We start from the raw sequence: 23,749 nt of genomic DNA, 5'->3' as shown, positions 1-23,749 counted from the left end.
TGGTGCTTTCATGAGAAAACCAAGAAACCACAAGGAAGGCAAAATGCATCTGTGATAACCCTATCAAAAAAGCAAATAATAAGCCAGGCACCAGTGGCTCATGTAGTATAAACTAGCTGCCAGGAGGCTGAGATCTGAGGATCACAGTTAGAACCTAGCCCAATCAGAAAAGTCCCTGGAAGACTCTTATCTGCAATAAACTACTCAAAAACTGGAAGTAGGTCTGTGGCTCAAAGTGGTAGAGCACTAGCCTTGAGTAAAAGAGCTCTAGGACAGCAGCCAGGCCCTGAGTTCAAAAACCACAGCCACCCTCCCCACCCCCCAAAGCAAATAATTAAAATAATGAACATGGTAATCTTAAGTGAAGTCAAATAGGTAAAATCACTATTTTCTCTAGGCTATGAAAGACACAATTCGATCTTCCCAAAGATTTAAGCCCTCAACACCTATGTTTGATATCAAGTCAAGCAAACCCCAATCAATAAGGTAAAATACTAGATACAACTGTCTTCAACAGTATCACCTGAAACAGTCCATATTACTGCCAAATAAAATTCTCTCTAATAAACTTTTTATTATGAGATTAAAAAGGAATCCATTATGTAAAACATCCAGTAGACAGCAAAACAGTATAGTCTTGCAGCAACATTTCACCATCCACAATGGTACATATTTCTAGATAATCATTCATGTTTTAATGAGTGGAAAAATGCCACTGTATATTATTTCTAGATTACAGATATTTTCTTCTTTAACTTTCTAATTTTCTACAATTGGCATGCATCATTTTACTAACTTGGAAAAATTAATAAATAAAAGCTTAGAACAGAAAAGTTAGTCCTAGGAGAATTTTCTTTATATCTTTATGTGAGTTCCCTCTGTCTGGGACTAACGAGGGTCCTCTCCCATATCTGCTGCTTCAGGGTCACTGCCAATCTGATGTGGCTATTTCACCAGCAATTGGTGCAAAGAGAAATGCACAGGAGCCAAAAGAAGTACATTCTTGCTGGTTAAACTGCTTTCTACTGGACCAGTGGCTCCACAAATCCTCAAGGTCATTTCTTCCTATTTGTTGGGATGGGCCAAACCAGATCTATGATTTCTCAAGACCAGCTCTGTCCAAGCTTAAGTCACTCCTGGAGTAGAAGGAGATGGTAAATGAGCACTTACCAACTTTTGTCTTCACTTTCCTGATCTGCCAGAGAGAGGTATCTTAGGGAGCATACTGCCTCTGTTTATTTAGACGCTGGTCTAAGCAGTGACAAATTCCATCAAGTTTCGCATAGTACAAGTATAAAAAGTATACTATGTAGACTAAGCAGTATTGTATAAAGGCCTAAAAACAGGTGGAAGTAGGAACAGCTACAGGGAGCACAGTTCTAAGGAAGCCTAAGAAGAACACTTGTCTCTGCATTTTACACTGGCTTTGTCCTGTGCCCTTTCATGCACCAGAGCTCCTGTTTATAGACTTGATATGATGAGCTAAAGAAGGCCACAGTCTGAAAAGTATATTCAATAGAAAAGAATTAAGGGAACCCCTGCACCTAGCCAAGATAAAGCATCAATGATCAGTCTGCTGAAACAACTAAAATTAGATAAAACATCTATACATATGCACATACATTTACACATACACATCACATACACATATATAAATACACAGTAATGGATGAAAGACTTCCCAAGATTACGGCCTTTTGAGAGATTCCAGGGTACAGTCAATGGAGAAGAAAACTAAATGAAGCCCAGAGAAGCCTGAGTTAAGGAGGTACAGCTGGGTACCTGAGGCGATCACTGTGACTACAGGTACTGAGTAGAGTTACAGAGAAGGAACAAGTAAGGCACAGGAATCTAGACTCCTTTAACAATTCTGGAGAGCACTATCAACATTGAAAATACATGAGGTAAGAGAAATAAGCAAACCCCTGCCATAAGCAGTAATCTATGTTTACCAGATAAAGAATGGTGCCATGGATCAGACTAGAAAAAAACTCATAATTCACAAGTACCTTGGTTAGGGCACTAAGGATGACCTAGTCTCGATGATGATCTGGTCCCCCTCAAAATTTTAAAGGATCTATTTTTTTTTAACTTAAAGGATTCCTATTCATAAGTAATTGCATCTCAAAAAATATGAAAATACAAAATGTATCTAATTAGGTAAAATTCACAACATCTGGAATGCAGATGAAAAAGACAAAGAATCCATGACATATACTCAGGCAATCAAAACTAAGGCAAAAGATAACAGGAAAAAAAAATAAACTGCCTACAGCCTATACATTTGTTGGTAGTAGTTTGCTTTTAGAGGGCACTTGCTCATGAAAGAAGTTGTTTTACATGGTTTATGTGAATTTAGAAAGCAACAACTTGGACTTATAGACATTTCAATTCTTCAACAAGGGTGACAAAGTAAAAACATCATACATTATATAAGTCATTTGTTCCCACTTCCCAGCCACTAAAGAATATAATTATGATTTTAAAAAGAAACCTGTAGGGAAAAACTTCAAAATTAACGTGAAAACGTATTTATAAGATGATTTCTTTGTTGCTTTGTATGTCCCTCCCCCACGGTATAACCCCTGCTTTCACTGGATTTAATGTTGGTATAATTTATGGAGGGGAAGGGCAACAAATCGTTTAACTAGGGATACAGATGGACCCATTGCAACAATGAGATGTACAAGTCGTTATGTTGAAAAACGAACTTTACAACTTTGGTGGCGGGGTGGGGATGGGAAGGGATAGGAAGGGGAAACAGAGGAGGAGGCAACAATGCTTGATAAAAAATATACTCATTACTTTGCCTATGTAATTGTAACCCCTCTGTATGGTATTTTCACAATAAAAAAATTAACATGAAAAGGTATGTCACAACTGGAGTGTCAAAACTACTTCACAGCCCATACATACGAGGCACAGAGGAGGTGGGTACACCAACATTTAAATAATTTAGTAATTTTCTAATTCTGACCTTAAAAATACTAGTGGCCATGCAAGGAATTTTTGATGTTTCATAGTTTTTCCTCATTCTTAAAAAAGCCTTTGTCTTCAATTTCCATTTCTAACTTACTTTCTTTTTAGTTGTTGTTGTTGTTGATGATGATGTTGATCATGGGGCTTGAACTCTGGGCCTGGGTGCTGTCCCTCAGCTCTTCAGCTCAAGGCCAGAGCACTACCACTTGAGCCACAGCACCACTTCCAGTTTTCTAGTGGTTAATTGGAAATAAGTCTCACAGACTTTCTTGCCTGGGCTGGCTTTGAATTACAATCCTCAGATCCCATCTTCCTGAATAGCTAGGATTACAGATGTTGAGCCACCAGCACCCAGCCTTTCTTAACTTTCTTAAGGTACTGCAAACTGCCCATATGTTACTCCATATGCTTCAGTATACACTACAGTAGTAGGTGAAATTTAAAAGAAAAAGAAAAAAGAGGAAATAAAACAATGATCACTTGGAATAAAAAAAAAAAACTAATAAAAATTTCCCTTAGAGAACAATCTTTCAAATTTCATAGCTTTAAACCAAAGCCAGTATTATCTCTTCCTTGTCTCTTGGTGCTCTAAGGATAACAAAAGTAGGCAATGCAGTATGTCAACAAAGAAATAAAGAAACAAATTTTGTTTTAAATATGTACCCATGTCACTTTGTTACTTTCAAACACACTCTTCCTCTGGATAATTTGCTTGCTGGGAAAGGGTCTCTTCTTGGTTCCACAAAGGCAGTTTTTCTTCAGATATAATTAAAAGCACTTTTGACTAGTATTTCAAGAAGTCTATGGAAGATCCATCAAGAAACTACTACATATGAAGGCCATTTTCTTATCTCTAAAATTCAAACACGTTTTGCATAGAAGTGATTCAAGACTTGAGATAAACACAAAACATAAATAAACACAGATTCTAGATATTCTAATTCTTAAAAAGACATAGTTAATTTAAGAAATGTCTAATCAAAAATTTTAGGTGTGAACCTACATCTAGCAGTATCACATTGTATTCACTCACAATTTCTGTGGAAGGTATATGTATGCACTACAGGTTAATAAAAAAAAACTACTGGATGACACCCATAATTATAATGCCTTCAATAATTAAACTTCAGGTCCCTGTTTTTCAACCCCAACTAAAAAACGTAAAAAGTCTCTCACTCTCAATTTCCACTTTTTAAAAGCATATCAAATGGTCTGAAGAGAGACAATCAGAAGAACATAGAATCAAAAGTGAACAAATATAAACTTATCCAGCTCCTGAAGGATCTGATTCTATAGAGCCACCATGTGAACTACAACTGGTCATACAAATTGATCTAACAAATCCCAAGCGGAAGCTTCACTCTAGACCAAATCATACATTCTGGTCTAGCTCACTGTGTGATCCTCCTTAGGGAGGTCTGGCTGGGTGCACAGAAATTTCTTAAGTGTAGACCTTCTTTCCCCTCATTTCAAGGCCTGTACCCTTACCAGGCCAATAACAAGTCTCAGAAGAACCTAGAATGGCAATTTGTAAAAAGTATAGAAGCTTTGGGGTGTAAACGTGTTCAACTACTCTGGAAAGCAGTATGGAGGTTCCTCAAAAGACTACACATAGAGCTCCCCTATGACCCAGCAATCCCACTTTTAAGCATTTACCCAAATTAAAACAAACAAGGCCATACTAAACTACCAGCACAACTATGTTTATCACAGCATTATTCACCATAACTAAGATATGGCCCTCAGTAGATGAGTGGCTCAACAAAATGTGTGTGTGTGTGTGTGTGTGTGTGTGTGTGTGTGTGTGTGTGTGTATGCACTTCCATCAAAAAGAACGACACTGCCCCATTTCTCAGGAAATGGAAAGACTTGGAAAAAATCATATTAAGTGAAGTAACCCAGTCCTAAAGAAATTTAGGCCCCATGATTTCCCTTATTTGAAATAATAGGTATACATATAGGATAATATTATCAGATGAGCTGAAAAGCTCAAAAGCTATGTATATACGTCTATATAAGATGATGCTGGCTGGGTGCCGGTGGCTCATGCCTGTAATCCTAGCTACTCAGAAAGCTGAGATCTGAGGATCAGGGTTCAAAGTCAGCCCAGGAAGGAAAATCCATGAGACTCTTATTTCCAATTAACCACCAGAAAACCGCAAGTGGTGCTGTGGCTCAAGTGCTAGCCTTGAGCTGAAGAGCTCAGGGACAGCGCCCAGGCCCAGAGTTCAAGTCCCATGACCAAAAAGAAAAAAGAAAAAAAAAAAGATGATGTAAGTGAAATGAACCCCAAGATAGGGACACAAGAACTCTGTCTCTGTTGTTATTGTTTTAAATGTACTATGTTTTTCTTTTTGGTTTCCTTTGTATGTTCTTCCCCCTATGGTATATCCCCTATTGTCACTGTACTTGATTTTGATACCCTGAATCTTGTATATACATTTGTCTAATCTGGGGAAGGGAAGGGGAATAGTGCTAAAACAAGGACACAGGATGACCCATTGCAACAGTGATACCCACAGGACAGTATATTAGAAATGAACTTTACAACTTCAGGCTGGGGGTGGGGGGTGGGAGGTGGGAAGGAGTATGGGAGGTGGGAGAGGAAAGGGATAGTGGGACAAGGGAAGGGGTAACAATGATTAACAAGTAATGTATTCATTGCCTTACTCATGTAACTGTAACCTCTCTATATAGCACCTTTACAGTAAAATAAAATTTAAAGAAACAAAAGTTTAGAAGCTTAAGAATCATGTGGTCTAGAGTTCAGACAAAAAACTGCATTTTATAACACTCATTCTCCTATTTTAAAAAAGTCTCATGTTCTTGACAGTATCTACCACATTGTGTTTCACTGTATACACCAGGATGCTGATGTTTTGTTGTATACAAGATGAAGACAATACCCCTTACCTATTTTTAGCAAGGGAGATACAATCCAAGGTGAGTGAATAGTAAAACTAGGTAACATGAAAAGATGTTTACATTGTCTACCACATGGTATACAACACATTATTATTATTGGAAAATGTACTGTAATAGTCTAGCTTTATATTCTGAACAATCAATATAATATTAAACACAACTACTCCTAAAGAAGCTTGTAGGAGCCAGCCTTAGTAAACTTAAGACAAGTAAGTTCCTGACATCACTTTTCTGTTAACAGCAGTGGAGAGAAAGCAATTAATACAACAGCAGGCACTTAGCCAGGCTGCCAAACACCAAAGTGGTCAAAAACAGCTAACCTATTTTTTCCTGGCTGCTAGTTAGGGCAAGTTCTAGCTCTGTAAATTGTTATCTCTATTAATAAAAGGACATAATAACAAACTGCAAAAATAAAAAATCCAGACACCAAAAACTGGCAATGAAAAATAATCAGTTATTTTGATCATGTGATCAATTAGGACTAAGAGAATCCATTGCTTAGATTCCTAGTCCTCAACCACATTGCATTAAGAAATGTACCACCACTCTGAGCACTCATGCAGCCTCCTTATATTCTGGGATATATCACAGCTCATACTGAGTACGATAGGTACTTTATCAGAAAACAACTTTTGTTTTTGAATGTGATTTTAAAAGATATATAGCATTATAGTCTAAAATATAAACTTCGTCGCATATAGGAAAATAAGCCTTTCTACAAAATAACATCTAACGTTTTAGTGTAGTCAAAAATACAAACCAACAGACAAAGTAAAACTTCCATAAACTTTAAACTTGACACTTAACATTCTTATACCCTCTTAAAGCCCCACACAGCAAGCTGCAGCATCCCCACTATTTAACGCAAAAGAAGAATGCAGATTTCTTTAGGTCATTAGAAAGTTAAGTGCTTAGCACATTGTTTGATTATTAATCATTAAACAGAACTTTTGGAGACAGTCTACGCGTTTCACAAAACTGTGAGAATTCATTTTTGTCTAGAAATAGCTCATTAATTTGAGATTATGATACTTAGCCTATTTTCCCTCCCTCTAATGGAGTCAGACATACTGTCAGGAGGTAGACTGGAGGCGGTGGGAGTTTCTGGGAGGAAGATCTGAGAGAAGGGCCTCAGCATACTGCAGCTGCTCTCTGTCTGCCAGCACTAAAATTGTGCCACTACTCCCTGATGAACAACACAGCCCTCCCTCTCCCAAAGCCTCATCTTCTGGCACTCTGAATGACCATGAAGCAAAATACATTTGTCTGGAGTCTCCTGATGCTGGTGAAGTCAGAACAATTGCTTTAAAACTAGAACTCTCAGAGGACAAGGAAAAGAACACAGTTGTCAGAAAGAACAAGGACCACCAACTACCACATGCCAGTCTTCAAAGTGACTGAAAGGAGTAAGATGAATTTCTCTAAGGACAAGCTTATCACCACACACACACACACACACACACACACACACACACACACACACACACACACACACACACACACACACACACACACACACACACACACACACACGTGCGCGCGTGCGCGCGCACACAGTAAGTCTCTCAAATGACATCTCTTCCTCTAAAAGTATACACTGACTTATAAAGACTAAAATTTAAATCAAGTACTTACAAACTTAAGTGTTCCCATAAAGACCCTGAAATGTTATTACTAACTCAAATTTATCAACATAAAGGATAGTATCTTAGGAGAACCTGCCAAGCTCGTTGGCCTCCAACTGGCAATAAACTGTCAAATTTACCATATGCTATTACTCAAAAGGTGAAGGCTAAGAAGTAGCTCTGTCACCGTCCTTGACAGCCTTTTAAAGCATGTCTATATTCACCCATTCATGGATGTAAGCAAATGCAATTCATATGTACATACTGAGGGCCCAATTCACAACAGACATTGTGAACTAGAGTGAGAGAGCAGGCACAGGGAAATGGACACTTGCACACTTGCAGAAGAAAACAGTTGGATCAATACTGACAATAAATAACTTCAAAACACAGGGATGGGGAAACAAGAGACAGGATCAACTAGTTTCCACAAAGGATGAGGAAAGAACCACTCAAGGTATAGAACTGCTCAGGCAGATCTTAACAGGTAAAAGGAAAAACTCTTCCCAGGGAAGAGTTAGAATCAAAATAATCCAAACAAGAGATCACAAAGTACACAGAATGAAGCAATGAAGAAAACCCATGGGGCAGCAAAACTGTATTCATACTCAAGCCTAGATAAACTAAGCTATCAATAAATCAAAACATCTGTAAGAAATATAAAATAAAAATCCTCTTTTCCTGCTAGGATCAATATAAATGAGTCTAGTGGCAGTATGCATAGACTTGAGTTGGTGTTATCCTGTCTTAAATACGGTGCTTCAACCTCCTTAGAGCCCCATCTACCCCATTTAAACTGCCAACAAACTGTGTAACAACTATGTAAAGCAAAGTAAAGATGTGGATTTCTTCTTTAGAACACTACAGAGATGAGTGGCACATTGTTTGGCTATTGATAATCATTATACACAACTTTTGACCAATCTACTATACATGCATTCCACAACTGTTACAAGTCACTTGGGTCTAGAAGAAGCCCATTGATTTAAGGTTATCTTCCTTAATCTACTTTTCCTCCCTCTTTTGTGTATGGATGCTTACACATTTGTGTATATACAATAGCTGAATACTATCTCTGAATAGCTGAATTTCTATGAAATACTATGTTTTTCATGCTGAGCTGAAAACTGACACACAAAAGTGCTATTGTAACTTCTGTTTGAAGAATAAATGCATTTTATCAGTTCGAAAATCAGACTCAGAATGGGAGAAAGGAGTTTAAAACTATAATTTTGTCTCACATTTACTTACTCAAGTGCAGAGTAAATAAAAGGTTAATTTGACTGTTGATATTTGACAAAAGAGCCAAAGACATACAGTGGAAGAATCATAACCTCTTCAACTATTGGTGCTGGGAAAACTGGGTAGCCACATGCAGAAAAAGGAAAGTGGACCCTCGCCTATCACCATGCACCAACATCAACTCAAAATGGATTAAAGACCTTAACTTCAAACCCAATATACTCTGAAACTACTGCAGGACAGAGTAGGAGAGACACTTGAACTTATAGGCACAGGCAGGAACTTCCTGAACAGAGTCCCAGGGTCACAACAAATTGTAAAGAGACTGGACAAATGGGACTACCTTAAAATAAAGTTTCTGCATAGACAAAGAAATAGCAACCAAACCAGGAAGACAGCCAACTAACTGGGAAAAAATATTTACCAGAAAAATATCAGACAAGGGTCTAATATCCATTATATACAGGGAACTCAAGAAACTAACCCCTCACAAATCTAACAAACCAATCATGAAATGGGAAAGGGAACTAAAGAGAGACTAACATATTTATAAGATGATTTCTTTGTTGCTTTGTATTTCCCTCCCCCACGGTATAACCCCTGCTTTCACTGGATTTGATGTTGGTATAATTTGTGGAGGGGAAGGGAAAAACAAATCGTTTAAATAGAGATACATTGCAACAATGAGATGTACAAGTTGTTATGTCGAAAAACGAACTTTACAACTTTGTGGGGGGGGGGGGGGGAGGGAATGAGAAGGGATAACAAAGGAGGCAACAATGGTTGATAAGAATTGTACTCATTATTTTGCCCATGTAATTGTAACCCCTCTGTACAGTATTTTCACAATAAAAAACAAAACAAAAAATGGCAAAGAAACGCATGAGGAAATGTTCATCATCCCTGGCTGTAAAGTAAATGCAAATAAAAACAACACTGAGATACCACCTTACCCCAGTCAGAATGGTCCACATCCTAAAGTCAGCCAATGACAAATGCTGGAGGGGATCTGGAGAAAGAGGAACCCTACACTGCATTGCTGGTGGCAATGTATACTAATACAACCACTTTGGAAAACAGTCCGGAGATACCTCAGAAAGCTAATTATAGACCTCCCCTACGACCCAGCCATACCTAGACAGCTACCCTGAGCAACAGGAACCAGTATACAAAGACACATGCACTTCCATATTTATTGCAGCACTGTTCACAATAGCCAAGATTTGGAAACAACCCAGATGCCCCACTACTGATGAGTGGATCCAAAAACTGTGGTACCTATATACAATAGAATATTATGCAGCCATTAGAAAGGACAAAATAATGACATTTGCAGGGAAATGGATGGAACTAGAGCAGATTATTTTGAACAAAGTAAGCCAAAAAAAAAGAGACAAACAGCACATGGTCTCCCTGATATGTGGATGCTAATGCCAAAATACAAGAAGATATGGCAAACAGGACTCATTTTGTCATATCAACTGCTAAGTGACTCCACATTCTGGACCATATATATGGTAGATATATGCACGCAACAGAGGGAAGCCAGGAGGAGGAACAGAATAAATGGGAATAGCCCACACTAAGCAAAAGGAAAGAAATGTAAACATCACTTGATGTGGAAAAAATAACTTGTAATGCCAAAGCTCATAGACTTCACAAACTGTATAGACTACGATAATGACAATTTGCCTTGTGAAAATTAAAATGTGTTTGTGACTCTAACTAAGTATCACTATTCCACAATACTGTGAAATATGTGAAATTTATGTAATCACCTAAGTTTATATAATCACCTAAGTTTATGTAAGCAATTAAAGAAAAAAAAGTGAGAGAAGGGATGGGTTAAGAAAGATGGATGACAATGTTGTCAGACACTTTGTACTCATATACTGTTTTGTAGAATGGGAACTTCTTTGTACAACTACTTAAAGATAATAAAAATAAAATAAAATAAAGGACTAATTTGAGACTTACTAGTCAGAGCTGAGATATCTCACTAAGATATCACACAGAAGAGTAACACCCTTAATTTCTTGGAAGGAAAGTCATCGAATCTTAGGGATATAAAAAGAAATACTGAAGACCTCTGTGCTTTTAAATGGAACTTTGACTCTTTTCAGATATTATTATAACAACTGTCAATCAAAAAAAGATGTTCCCCATTAAAACTAATAACGTTACCTTTTTACTATTAACTACATATTAACTATAGGTATAATTTCATTTTTATATGCATAATATATAAATTCACATCATTCTAATATAGAGATATTAATTATCTACATAAAGGAGGGTGTTTTGTTGTTATTTTGGGTTCTTTCCTCTCTTGTCACAGTTTTTCTTTTCTGTACCTTTTGTCTTGTATGTAAGTCTGTTTGGGGGAGTGCAAGAAGTAGCACAGAAATGGAGAGACAAAGGGTGAACTAATGCAGCCGTGACACTCACTAGACACTATGGTTGAAAATGAACTATACAACGTATACAACGTATAGGGAGGGTCAGGAGGGAAAAACCGGGAGAAAGTAAGGGAAAGAGTTCAAAAAGAAATGTCCTCACGGGGCACCGGTGGCTCACACCTGTAATCCTAGCTACTCAGGAGGCTGAGATCTGAGAATCACAGTACAAAGCCAGCCAGGGCAGGAAAGTACATGAGACTCTTATCTCCAATAAACCACCAGAAAACTGGAATTGGAGCTGTGGCTCAAGTGGTAGAACGCTTGCCTTGAGCTGAAAAGCATAAGGACAGCATCCAGGCCCAGAGTTAAAACCCCACGACAAAAAGAAAAAGAAATTTCCTCATTACCTGACTTATGTACCTGTAACCCCTCTGTATATCACCTTTACATAAATTTTAAAAATTTAAACTTTCAAAAAAAGAAAAAGAAAACAAACTTCAGTGGTACTATGCTAATCCTTCTTAAACATCTCTTGGAAAAATGCATAAGAACTGTTAAGAAACACACTGCAGACACAGTAATCTTTGTGAGTCTGACCTGGTCCAACAGGCAGAGTGCACAACTGCAGGCTTTCTAATAAGGAGTTTTACCTCTGAGCACATTCTTTCAATGTTTGAAGGCCTTTTACAGAATAACAGTGTGCCTATAACACTGCAGATGTGGGTGCTAAAGTTTTGCGAGTCAATGAGCTGACTTCGAAATGTTGCCACTGAAGTCAACACTTTGCTACAGTAGTAAAACTGTCAGAAAAATTAGAAGGTAATAACTTCTCACCAAACTTTTTTACTTTCTTTGTCTCAATGTATAATGCTGACAAGGAGAGGGGTTCAGTTTCTCTAAACAAAGCCTTTATTCTAAAAGCATTTTCATTAAGATTGTATATCTTTATCATAGACTTTCACAAGACATTGCCAGCTTAATAAAACAGGCAATTCGAGGAAATCCTCATTTATTACATGGGCAGCTTAATTTAGGTTGTGAATTTATATTCAGGTCCTTTGAAGGTAATTTAAACTAGAAAGTTATTATTGGACTTAACTGGTGGGAAAAATGTACAAGGGTACAAAAATGTCATTTTAAGAAGCTTTTGCACTTTTAAAAGTAGAAGTGCTTCAATACCCACAGGATATTTGAAAACACCTTTTCCCAACTGTACTGATTCACCACATATAAAAGGCTACAATTAAAAGACTATCAAAAAGTTTGTAATTTTACAGTAGTTTCTTACACAAACAGCAACCACAGGTAACTTCTTTTAGCTTTGGGTTCTTTACATGTAAGGAGAAAGAGAACACTCTAGTAGGGTTTTATCATTATTACTATTATTATAAAGGTGTACAGAGGAGTCAGTTTCTAGTAGATTTCTAATATGCCTTCCAGGACCAACTCTGAATCATTAACAAATGTTTATTAGCATCTACTACATGTTAGGCACTTTGATAGTACTTGGCAGATTCAGCACTGAAGAAAACAAAGATAACTATTATCATAAAACTTACTATTCTTGGAAAATGAAGAATTGGTGGAATAGTGCTAGAAACAGGTAAATGATATAAGCATAATAAATGACCCAATTATCTTGTTACATGGATACAGGGAAAACAGAACAAGGAAGGGGACTTGGAATAAAAGGATGCTATTCACTGTATCTAGGCAGGAAAGTGAAAGAACAAGCCATGAAGTCAAAAGGAAATGGCATCTCAGGCCCAGATAATAAGCAGCAAGTGGCAGATCTTCAGGTGGGTACAGGATAGTAGGCAGGAAGAAAAATGAACAGGCCTGTGTAATTAGGGTGAGTCTGAAAGGGAAGTAAAATGGAAAGGATGGGCAATCAGTCAGGGCACGTCCAACTACTGTAGGAACTACATATAATGCTCAGAACTAATTAAGGTGCCAGTAAAAGGTTCTGATCTGACTTCATTTCAGAAGAGTTACCAGACTGCTGTATAGGAGAGTGACTGGTAAACAGGCATGAAAACAGGAAGGTGTGTTAGGGGCTTCTGTATAAACATAGATAGAAAGCAACAGCTGAAACCAGGTGGCAAGACATGATGAGAACTAATTAAGATTTATGTGGGTTACTTTCTTATGGACCTACTATGATAAGGTTATCAAAACATACTGCAGTAGAAATAATAGTATATTCTCTTGTACTATAATTATTAACTTGTGACCAACCTACCCCTCACTTACTATCCAGCACTTACCAAGATAATTTTGACATATATTGGGTATTGTCTGAAGACTGCACCTATACAATTTCCCACAAGATGAACTCAGTAGTAAATGATAAAAGAGACCAGTTTCATAAGACTCCAGGTTTTTGTGGCCTCAGCAACTGGAAGAATGAGGCTGTAGCTGAGGAACAGGTTTCAGGCTAAACAGACTATTGGGCAAAGACTTGAAATAGCATGAAATGTGAGTTTAGGCTAACAGACAATCAACTAGAGATGTTGAAGGGGCATGTGACATAACACATGTATCAGGCAGAAGAGGTTTCTGGTCCTGGCCACACAATAGCTTGTTTCCAAGATACCTTGAGTGACATCTGGGACTCTGACTTTGGGAGAGTCTCCACCAGTTGCAGAGCTGGTGAAAATTGCTGACCACCATGCTTAAATGTTCATACGAACGATAAAATGAATCTACTTACCTCCTGGAAATGTTGTTTTGGTGTAGGTGAGCAGAAAATGTTTACACAATCAATCCAAATAAAAACTCTTAACCTGAGTCCAGTAAGCCTTCCTGGTAGATGGTAATCACATGTATTTTGGGAAGAAATAAAAATGTCCTGTGTACTTTACTAGAATAGGGTTCTAGTCATTCTAGCCTTTTCTAGATCTCACTTTAACCGGTGCTTATCATGCTTTGTATCCTTTCCTTGTACAATTTAAAAAATGGTCAGTAGGGATAATGAAATGATGAGAGGATGGTATCCACACTTTAAAAAACTGAGCAAGTTTTGGCCCAGGTACCAGTGGCTCACACCTATAATCCCAGTTACTCAAGAGGCTGAGATCTGAGGATCTCAGTTCAAAGCCAGGCCAGGCAGGAAAGCATGAGACTCCTTTCTTCAATTAACCACCAAAAAGCCAGAAGTGCAGCTGTGGTTCAAGTGGTAGAGTACAGCCTTGAGCAACAAAAAAAAAACACAAAAACTCAAGGATAGCACCCAGTCCCTTAGTTCAAGCCCTAGAATTGGCACAAAAAGGAAGGGAGGGAGGAAGGAAGAAAGGGAGGAAGGAAGGAAAGAAGGGCAATTGTAGTTACTTCCTCATGTAATCCTAGGAACTTGGGAGACTAAGATCCCAAGGAGAGCTGTTTGGAGCCAGGCCAGAAAAATTCAGGAGACTGTTTTTCTTCCATTCTATTTTTTTAGCTCCCTTATTGAAGATTAGGTGGCTATAGGTCTGTGGGTTCATTTCAGAGTTTTCAATTCTATTCCATTGGTCCTGAGGTCTCCTCTTGTGCCAGTACCAAGATGTTTTGATTACTATGGCTTTATAGTGGAGTTTGAAATTTGGTGTTGATATTCCTCCAGCACTGCTCTTTCTGTTAAGGATTGTTTTGCTATTTGGGGTCTTTTATTGTTCCATATGAATTTTTGGATTGCCTCTTCTATTTCCTAGAAGAATGAGGTTGGAATATTGATAGGTTTCGCATTGAATTTGTAGATAGCCTTGGGAAGTATTGCCATTTTCATGATGTTGATCCTTCCAATCCAGGAGCATGGGAGGTTTTTCCCCTTTCTAAGTTCTGTTTTGATTTCCTTTTTCAGGTTTTTAAGGTTTTCATCATAGAGGACCTTCACTTCTTTGGTTAAGTTAATTCCTAGGTATTTCATTTTTTGTGGAGCTATTATGAATGGAGTTGCTTTTCTGATTTCAGCCGTGCTCTTCTCATTGTTGGCATACAGAAAAGCCACTGATTTTTAAGGGTTAATTTTATACCCTGCTATTTTACCAAAGTTTCAAATCAGCTCCTGTAATTTGAGAGTGGAGTTCATGGGATTCTTTAAATATAAGATCATGTCATTTACTTCATCTTTCCCTATTTGGATCCCCTTCATGTTTGCATCTTGTCTTATTGCTGTAGCTAGGCATTCTAATAATAAATTGAAGAGAAGTGGAGAGAATAGACATCCTTGTCTTGTTCCTGAGTTTAGAGGAAATAGCTTTAGTTTTCACCATTACGTATAATGCTGGCTGTAGGTTTGTCATATACAGCCTTTATTGTATTGAGGAATGTTCCATGGATTCCTAATTTTCCCAAAGCCTTCATCAAAAAGGGGTGTTGGATCTTGTCAAATGCTTTTTCTGCATCTACTGAGATAACCATGTGGTTCTTATCCTTGCTCTTGTTAATGTGATAAATTATATTGATTTGCGTATATTGAACACATGAAGAAATGTTCAACCTCCCTAGCCATAAAAGAAATGCAATTCAAAACAACATTGAGATACTACCTCACCTGAGTTAGAATGGCTATAATCAAGAACTCTAATAACAACAGATGCTGGAGGGGATGTGGCCAGAAGGGACCCTACTGCATTGTTGGTGGGAGTGTAAACTTGTTAACTACTTTGGAAAGTAGTATGGAGGTTCCTCAAAAGACTCCACATAGAGCTTCCCTATGACCCAGCAATCCCACTTTTGGGCATTTACTCAAAAAACAAGACCATAGTAAAGCTACCAGCACAACTATGTCTACTGCAACATTATTTACTATAGCTAAGATATGGAACCAACCCAGATGCCTCTCAGTAGATGAATGGATCAAGAAAATGTGGTATATATACACAATGGAATTCTATGCCTCCATCAGAAAGAATGACATTGCCCCATTTGTTAGGAAATGGAAAGACTTGGAAAAAATATTAAGTGAAGTAAGCCAGGCCCAAAGAAACATAGGTTCCATGGTTTCCCTAGTATATGTCTGGGACAAGCAGAAAAGGTTAGATAAGATGATGTTAAGTGAAATGAACCCCAAGATAGGGACACAAGTGGTTTTTTCTTTCTTGCTATTATTTCTAATGTATTTATAAGGTACCATGTGATTTTTTTTTTTTATTGCTTTGTATGTCCCTCCCCTACGGTATAACCCCTGTGTTTCACTGTATTTGATGTTGGTATAATTTGGGGAGGGGAAAGGAAAAAAAAAACAAATTGTTTAAATAGGGATACAGGTTGACCCATTAAATGTACATGCTATGTTGAAAAACAAACTTTACAATTCAGGCGGGGGCGGGGGGAGGAGTTTAGTTGAGGAGGTGGGAGGGAAGGGAAGGGATGGTATGGGAAAAACAAAGGAGGAGCCAACAATGCTTGACAAGAAATGTACTCATTACCTTGCTCATATAAGTGTACCCTCTCTGTACAGTATTTTTACAATAAAAAACATTTTTTTTAAAAAAGGAAAGAAAAATTCAGGAGACTGCATTCCTAAAAATAACCAGACAGTCACTAGTGGCTCATGCCTATAATCCTATTCAGGAGCTACAATCTGAGGATGGTTCAAAGCCACCTAGGGCAGGAAAGTGTCTGAGATTCTTATCTCCAATTAGCAGCCCAAAACCTGAAGTGGAGCTATGATACAAAACAGTAGAGTACTAGCCTTTTGGGAAAAAACTTAGGAACAAGGCCCAGGCCCTGAGTTCAAGCCTCAGGACCAAAAGACAAACAAGCAAAAAAACAAACAACAACAACAATAAAACCAGAAAAATATCCAGCTAAAGACATGGCTCAACTGCAGTATGCCAGCCAACTACATAACCAGTTGAACAAGTTCAAAGTCCAAATCACAATTTACAGAACTATGACATTTCCAGTTTCAGTGAAGTAAAGCTGCATCTGACCAAAGCAATTAATATATTGTCATATTTTTCTCTGTACTTAAAAAAAATCTGAACTTATCCTTTGAGGTAATTGCTAGGTTAAGTAATTAAAAATATACTCGCATGTATATATTGCAATAAAGGTTGCCTTGGGCCTTTAAAAGGGAACTCTATATACCATTTTTGCGAATGCTCAAACACTTTTGAAAATTCTCTTTGAAAAATGTCGTTAATGCCAAGGCACTCTGTAGAAAGAGTAAATACAAGATGGATACCATCCACGTGAGTAAGTGCTCTGCCATGAGCCAAAAGGAGTTATAGCTCCCCACCAATTTATAATCTAGCACACAAGCATGGAATGACATGTGGAAACTTCCCTATTAATAATTAAAACAGCAGTAGAGGATAAGTAATAGTACCTGCCAACAAACCACAAAGTGATGGTTACAACCAGGAAGAGACAAAGAAGCTACCTGTTATAGACATTGGAAGAAAAGAAAGCTACAAAGAAAGAGGTATCTTTTGTTGAGTCAGAAAGAAAGTGACAAAGGTAAGCAAGCATCTAGGAGCCTTAAAATATCATAAGCAAATGTGATACTATCTAAAGGATGTAAGACTGTCTTAGTGTAAAGACCAAGACATGACTTTCTATGTACTCAAAGTATAAATTCAACTTGAAAAGTACTTATGGGCCTCAAAATTATGTTCATAGGAAAAAGGAAAAAAAGGATGAAACATTTCTATTAATTAAATAACAATTCTAAATACAAAATTCAAGACTGTATCCATTCTTAATAACCAATAATAATTTTCTGTCCTAGAAGGATGAAATTGTGAAAGAAAACATCCTATATTGCTATTATTTGATCAATGTTAATGTTTAAAATAATTTTGAAATCTGATTATAAAACATGAAAATGAGGCACAAGTGACAATTCTTGAGTCTTCTGTGCAATAATTATACTAATTATAATTTTCTTGGGCAAAGAAATCAGTATTATGTACTTATTGTATGCCCAAGCACCAAGAATTTCACCAGCAAAGTGAAAGAGCCTATTTAACTCATTAAAGATGTGATCCTAGCAAGTTTTTTAAGGCCAAGAAAAATCTTTACTTTTGTGTATAAAGCAAAAAGATAAACACAGTAAATAAACAAGACATATACAGATACATGATATATCTAGACAAAAATTTCCTAAGAGGTCATTAGGAAAAAAAAAACCCTAAGCTTCAGAAAGAAGTGGTAACAAGGAAAAGAGTTAACAAACAATGAGAACATAATGGAATAATTATCAAAATCATTACCATCCTTTTGAACTAAATTAAATTTTATTGGTCCCAATAGATGCTGAATTTTTACAATCACAAAAATAAAACCGGTGCCCTTTTCTCTGTCTACAGAAAGACCTACTAAGCCTAAGTTGAAGAGTTGTAGGAAAACCATTTAAATGAAGTTCAAAATTATAGAACATTAAAAAACCACCAAGCAGGTAAATTTAGAATCCTATAAACATGGTACAGTAGTATCTCTTTCAGTTCCTAAGAGAAAGACAGTTTATTTTAAAAGAATATGGTTATCCAGGAACAATAGCATATGGCTACAATACAAACTTCTGAAAGGCTTAGTCAGGAAGACCCCAAGTTTGAGGACAGTATAGGAAATTTGTATGACTTTAAGAAAAAAGGGAGGGCTGATTTTAAAGTAGATGACAGAAAACATGGGGTAGAGGATGTTAAATGATGCCTCCAAACACAAGACAGCTGAATGTGGTCTTCCTATGCATTTGTAATTCACCCCAGAATCTGGAATGGTCCTATGATAAATCTGTCAAAAACCATGGAATGGACAGGGACAAAGTGCTACCGGTTACCTGAAATTGCAGAAACCAGTACCAACCTATAAGACTTGCACCATTTAACTGGCATCTAGGGAGCAACAAGTCACAATCCACATGTCTCTCCTTGCCTTTGCTTTGTTCTTTCTTAAGTATGTAGACAAACAAAAATTTAATAATAAAGACTCAGGACCTCACGTTTTATTCTTACTCTCAATCTGGAGAAAAACAGGCACCTTCATCTACTACAAGGTGGCAAAACTATTAAGTTTTACAGGAGTTGCTTGCTCACTGGAGTGTGAGGGTTTTCATCTATTTTGCCAGGACAAGAGTTCCCTGCAATAGTCCTTGCAATCTGGAGACCTAGCTTGTAAGCACTGAAATGCATACTGCTTACCTTCCCATGCTTCAGTGTGTATGTGTGCCCCTTGCCTTTCCAAGAAGATGACTGGCAGAAACTGAGTTTTATCTGGCTGTTTTACCAGGATTTTATACAGATTTTATTCTTATACTTCCAAGTAGCACAATGTTAGCAATATGAAAGATACACAGTTAAAGCTGACAACTAGTCCCCTGTTCCTCATGTCCAATGTTTTTATTTCTCAAAGGATATGCTAGGACTACTAATCACATCTTTTTTTAAAAAAAATTATTTTATTGTAAAGATGCTATACAGCAGGGTTACAGTTACATAAGTTACTCCTTCCTAATCACATCTTAGTCTTAAGAGTAAAAGAACTTTAAAAGACAAAATATCAAATCAGCTTACTCAACAAGGCTCTTTAGAACTTGATTTTTATATTATTAATATTTTAATGCAATTAATATGTGATTTATACCTAATGTAATTACATTACACTACATATATAATAAAGTATGAATCAATGATCTGAGTGCTAATTCTTATATTGGCTAAGGAGTAGTGTATTCCTGAGCAGGAAGTATAAATACTGCTCAACTGTAGGGCTTTACTTATAGTTGTGTGAGAGTGGCCTCTTTCCAAAGGTTCCATTAAAGCAGAGGTTTTCTACCTTAAGAGTACATCAGAATATCTTGGAGGGCTCTACCTTGAGTTTGTAGGGCAGTAGTCTAGAATGGAACCTGAGGTACTGTGTTTCTCACAAGCCCCTAGGTACTTACAGGTACTGCTACTCCAAAAGCCGTATTTCCCAATCTACTGCTTTAACAAAGTCTGTGACAGAGGCAAAGAAGGACAGAGTAGGTAGAGGAAAGAGGTTTGGAAAGAGGTTTAACGAAGACCGAAGTTGACACAGGTCTCCCTTCTCAACAGTGATGAGATGAATTTTCATTCTGAAGAGTACAATAGTCCTTCTTCATTAACATTTACACAAACACACACACACACACACACACACTTTGCCTTTTTTCTCTCTCTGCATTAATCCAAGAATGTTTAGCACATTGTTTTACTCAAAGCAACAAATGCAACTCCAAGAACTAGAACTGCATGGCAACACTTGGCAAAGGTGGTCTATCATTCATGTAATCTAATCTAGCTCATGCTTTTAAAAATTGTCTTTCAAATGCCTATCATTTTATAGATTTAAACTTCTAAATTGTGTCAATGATCTATACATTCAAAAATATTTTTCAATAATAAAAAATGAATACTATAATATGTAACAAATTGATAAACCATAAAAGAAAAAAAATCTCAAGTAACATCTGAATAAAGAATTCTGTCAATCTCCTTAGCAGGTAAGTATACTCTAAAGACAAAGAGAACTTCAGAGAAATAGTATACTTCAACCAAGTGTATAATTTAACGAGGAACAAGATTTCTCATTCTACAAGAAAAAAAAAACATGTGAGACATACCAAAACAATGAACTTAAAGCCAGTTTTTTTGGTCATGTGTATCTTTCTCCTTTAGGGATTGTTTAAAATAATTTTTTATTGAAATTAAGTGATTACATAAATTTCACAAATTTCACAGCACTGTAGGATAGTGATACTTAAAGTCACAAAGCTAGTTTTGTGGGGGGCGGGGGGGTTTGTTGGTTGTGGGGCTTGAACTCGGGGCTTGGGCGCTGTCCCTGCACTCTTCAGCTCAAGGCAAGCACTCTACCGCTTGAACCACAGTGCCAATTCTGGTTTTCTAGTGGTTTATTGGAGATTAGAGTCTCACAGATTTTCCTACCAGGGCTGGCTTTGAACCATGATCTCAGACCTCAGCCTCCTGAATAGCTAGGATTACAGGTGTGAGTCACTGATGCCCAGTCAAAGCCAGTTTTTTAAAAATGTATTTGTTGGCTACGTCTACTCAAAAGGCTCACTGCACTAATACCTCAGTAGCAATGAGAACAATCATCACTCAAATAATGGCATGCAAGTTCGAGTACAGCCTATATAGAGAGTAACAGGAAGACTGGGCTAACACATTAAGACCTTGTCTACCCCTCTACTTGCTGCCACCACAGAAACAAAACAAATAGCTAGTTCGGAAACAATTAAGATCCTGTTAAAAGGATGGGTCTGTTGGAAGACCCATCAAGTCCATGTCAGAGGCTCCCATTGCTGAATTTGGTAAAATTTAATTGCATAATAACAATACTAACTGTAACTGGTGGATACATTGAATAAATAAAGGGCCCCATCTGTAGCATTATCCTCTCTCACCCCCGACAAAAAATAAGGTAAAATGAAGATGGGAGTATGTACAAAGGAAACTCTTTATATATACTTGTGCTGACTAATAGAAGGCAGAAAATAATCATTTTACAATAAATTAAGCCATCAAATGAATGCTAATATTAGTTTAAAGGCTATTGGTGCCAAGTGTCATAGTCTATGCCTATAATCTCAGCATTAGGGAACTGAGGCAGAAAGATTGTGGATTCAAAATCAGCCTCAACTACATAACAGATCAAAAGACCATATAAAGTAAAAACTTGTCTCTAAATAAAGCTGCTGGTGACCAGAATATTCACAGTATACTCAAATATACTTAGTATACTTTCCTAAGTATATCAATGTTTACATATATATACATACTAAGTATGGAGATGGCTTATAAAGTCAACTATGTGATGATATATTCTTATGATGGGAATGCTGGTGGCCATCCCTTTAATCAAGCATTCAAATTTGGTTTTACTAACAGTGTGAGAACTAAAACTGATGTGCCCCAAATGCTAGAGGAAAAGACTATTCCATTCAATTTCCTGCACCTTTTGTTCTTCCTGCTTTCTAAGCAGGATGAATAACTAGTGACCTGCTGTCTTTCAGCTTTACCTAAGACAAAGACAAGGCTGGGTTTTTCCTCATGAAAGCATCTGCGACTTTTTGCTCCTGAGATGCAACTGAGTGAAATAAAATTTGAAATAAGGCAGAATCCTGTTCTCATCAAGAAAACCCCTTCCTGCTTGTGATCCTAGCTATTCAGGAGGCTGAAATCTAAGGATCACACTTCAAAACCAGCCCAGGCAGAAAAATTCAAGCAACTCATTTTTCAGATTAACCAGAAAAGGGCTGGAAGTGGCTCGAATGGCCAGCCTTGAGTGAAAAGGCCGTAGAAGAGCACAATGCCCTGGGTTCAAGTTGTAGTACAGGCACAATCAACCAATCAATCAGCAAATTATCAGTGACTACCGTGACACTATAACCCTACACAGCAATAGCATTCATATAGTGGCAGAAATAAAGACTTTGGTAGGAAGATGTCATCAGTTACTCCAACTACAATATTGAAAATGTAGTACATTAAAATTTGTTGGACCTTTGCTGCCCCTTAAAGTAGTATTTAAGCAAAACCATCTAATTGTCCATTGACCTGTATTTAAAGTAGGATCCTATAATGCAACAGAACAGACCACATTAGAACTTGCTATGTGAATCTTTGGATTTCAGTGAAACAACAGTAATTTTTCATTTTAAAAGTCTTACCCTCTCTGACAGAGAAAGGAGAACAATCATCCCATAAAATATCATACTTCAAGTATTTTTAGAGGTTTCAACATTTGACCTAAAGACCAAAGACAATAATGTTTTTCTAATTCTCACTGACAAAGATACACACTGAAAGGGCTTATGCTATTAAGAGATCAACAGAGGCTGCAAAAGAGATCTTTTCAGTTTACTGTGGATGGCATCTGGAAATTAGTTTAGCCATTACCATCCTTAATAAACCCCAGATTTGGAAAGTACAGTTTGATTGAAAGATATTTCAAGTTCATACAGCTAGTTAATCTTTTCAAGAATCTGTGAAATACAATGTTGAGTCTCTCTCAAAATTAGGTAAGTCAGAAGCAATTATGAGAGCAAAAAGTAAAATTTCAGATGAAAATAATTTTAAAATAAGATTGGATTTAATTCTTTATATTCTGATTCTGTTTTTAAATTAAATCTAGACATTTATAGATGCACACACATCCACACAGGTGAGCCCACACAAACACCCACACAGTTTTTGTTTGGGCTAAGTTCTCTTTCCCAATGCACAGTAAATCCCCATGCAACTATTTCAAGAACTATATTTTGCTACTACTTTTGACAATGATCTTCTCAGCACTTTAGCAGATGTTTCTGTTTTCTGACCTCTGGGAACTTGGCTGAATCTGTTTTTTTCACCCATGTTAAAAATAAAAGAAATGGCACAAATGTGGCTCAATACCCTAGAGAAGCTTTTCCCTACCCCACACTCCTCAGTGTCCCTATTTATGTGACCTCCATGATCCCTACTTAAATCTTTTCTTCTCCATTAGAGAAGATGTTTCCAATTTTGATGGATTTTTGTTGCCAAAGATGACCTCACTCAAATGTAGTTGCTTTTTTTTTTTGCCCTTTCCATTTTTTTTTGTTTTGTTTTCTTTTTGAGAGCAAATGCTATG

General features: G+C 37.1%; 1 protein-coding gene across 50 annotated transcripts in view; it reads right to left on the bottom strand.

The window, feature by feature from the left end:
- Map4k4 (mitogen-activated protein kinase kinase kinase kinase 4) overlaps positions 1-23,749 on the bottom strand; it is a 175,865-nt gene that overhangs the window by 70,424 nt on the left and 81,692 nt on the right. The window lies entirely within an intron of this gene.

Source organism: Dipodomys spectabilis, unplaced genomic scaffold (genome assembly GCF_019054845.1).
Source record: "Dipodomys spectabilis isolate Male_0828 unplaced genomic scaffold, ASM1905484v1 ptg000187l, whole genome shotgun sequence".
NCBI classification, from domain to species: Eukaryota; Metazoa; Chordata; class Mammalia; order Rodentia; family Heteromyidae; genus Dipodomys; species Dipodomys spectabilis.
This window is presented reverse-complemented; position numbering and strand designations above follow the sequence as displayed.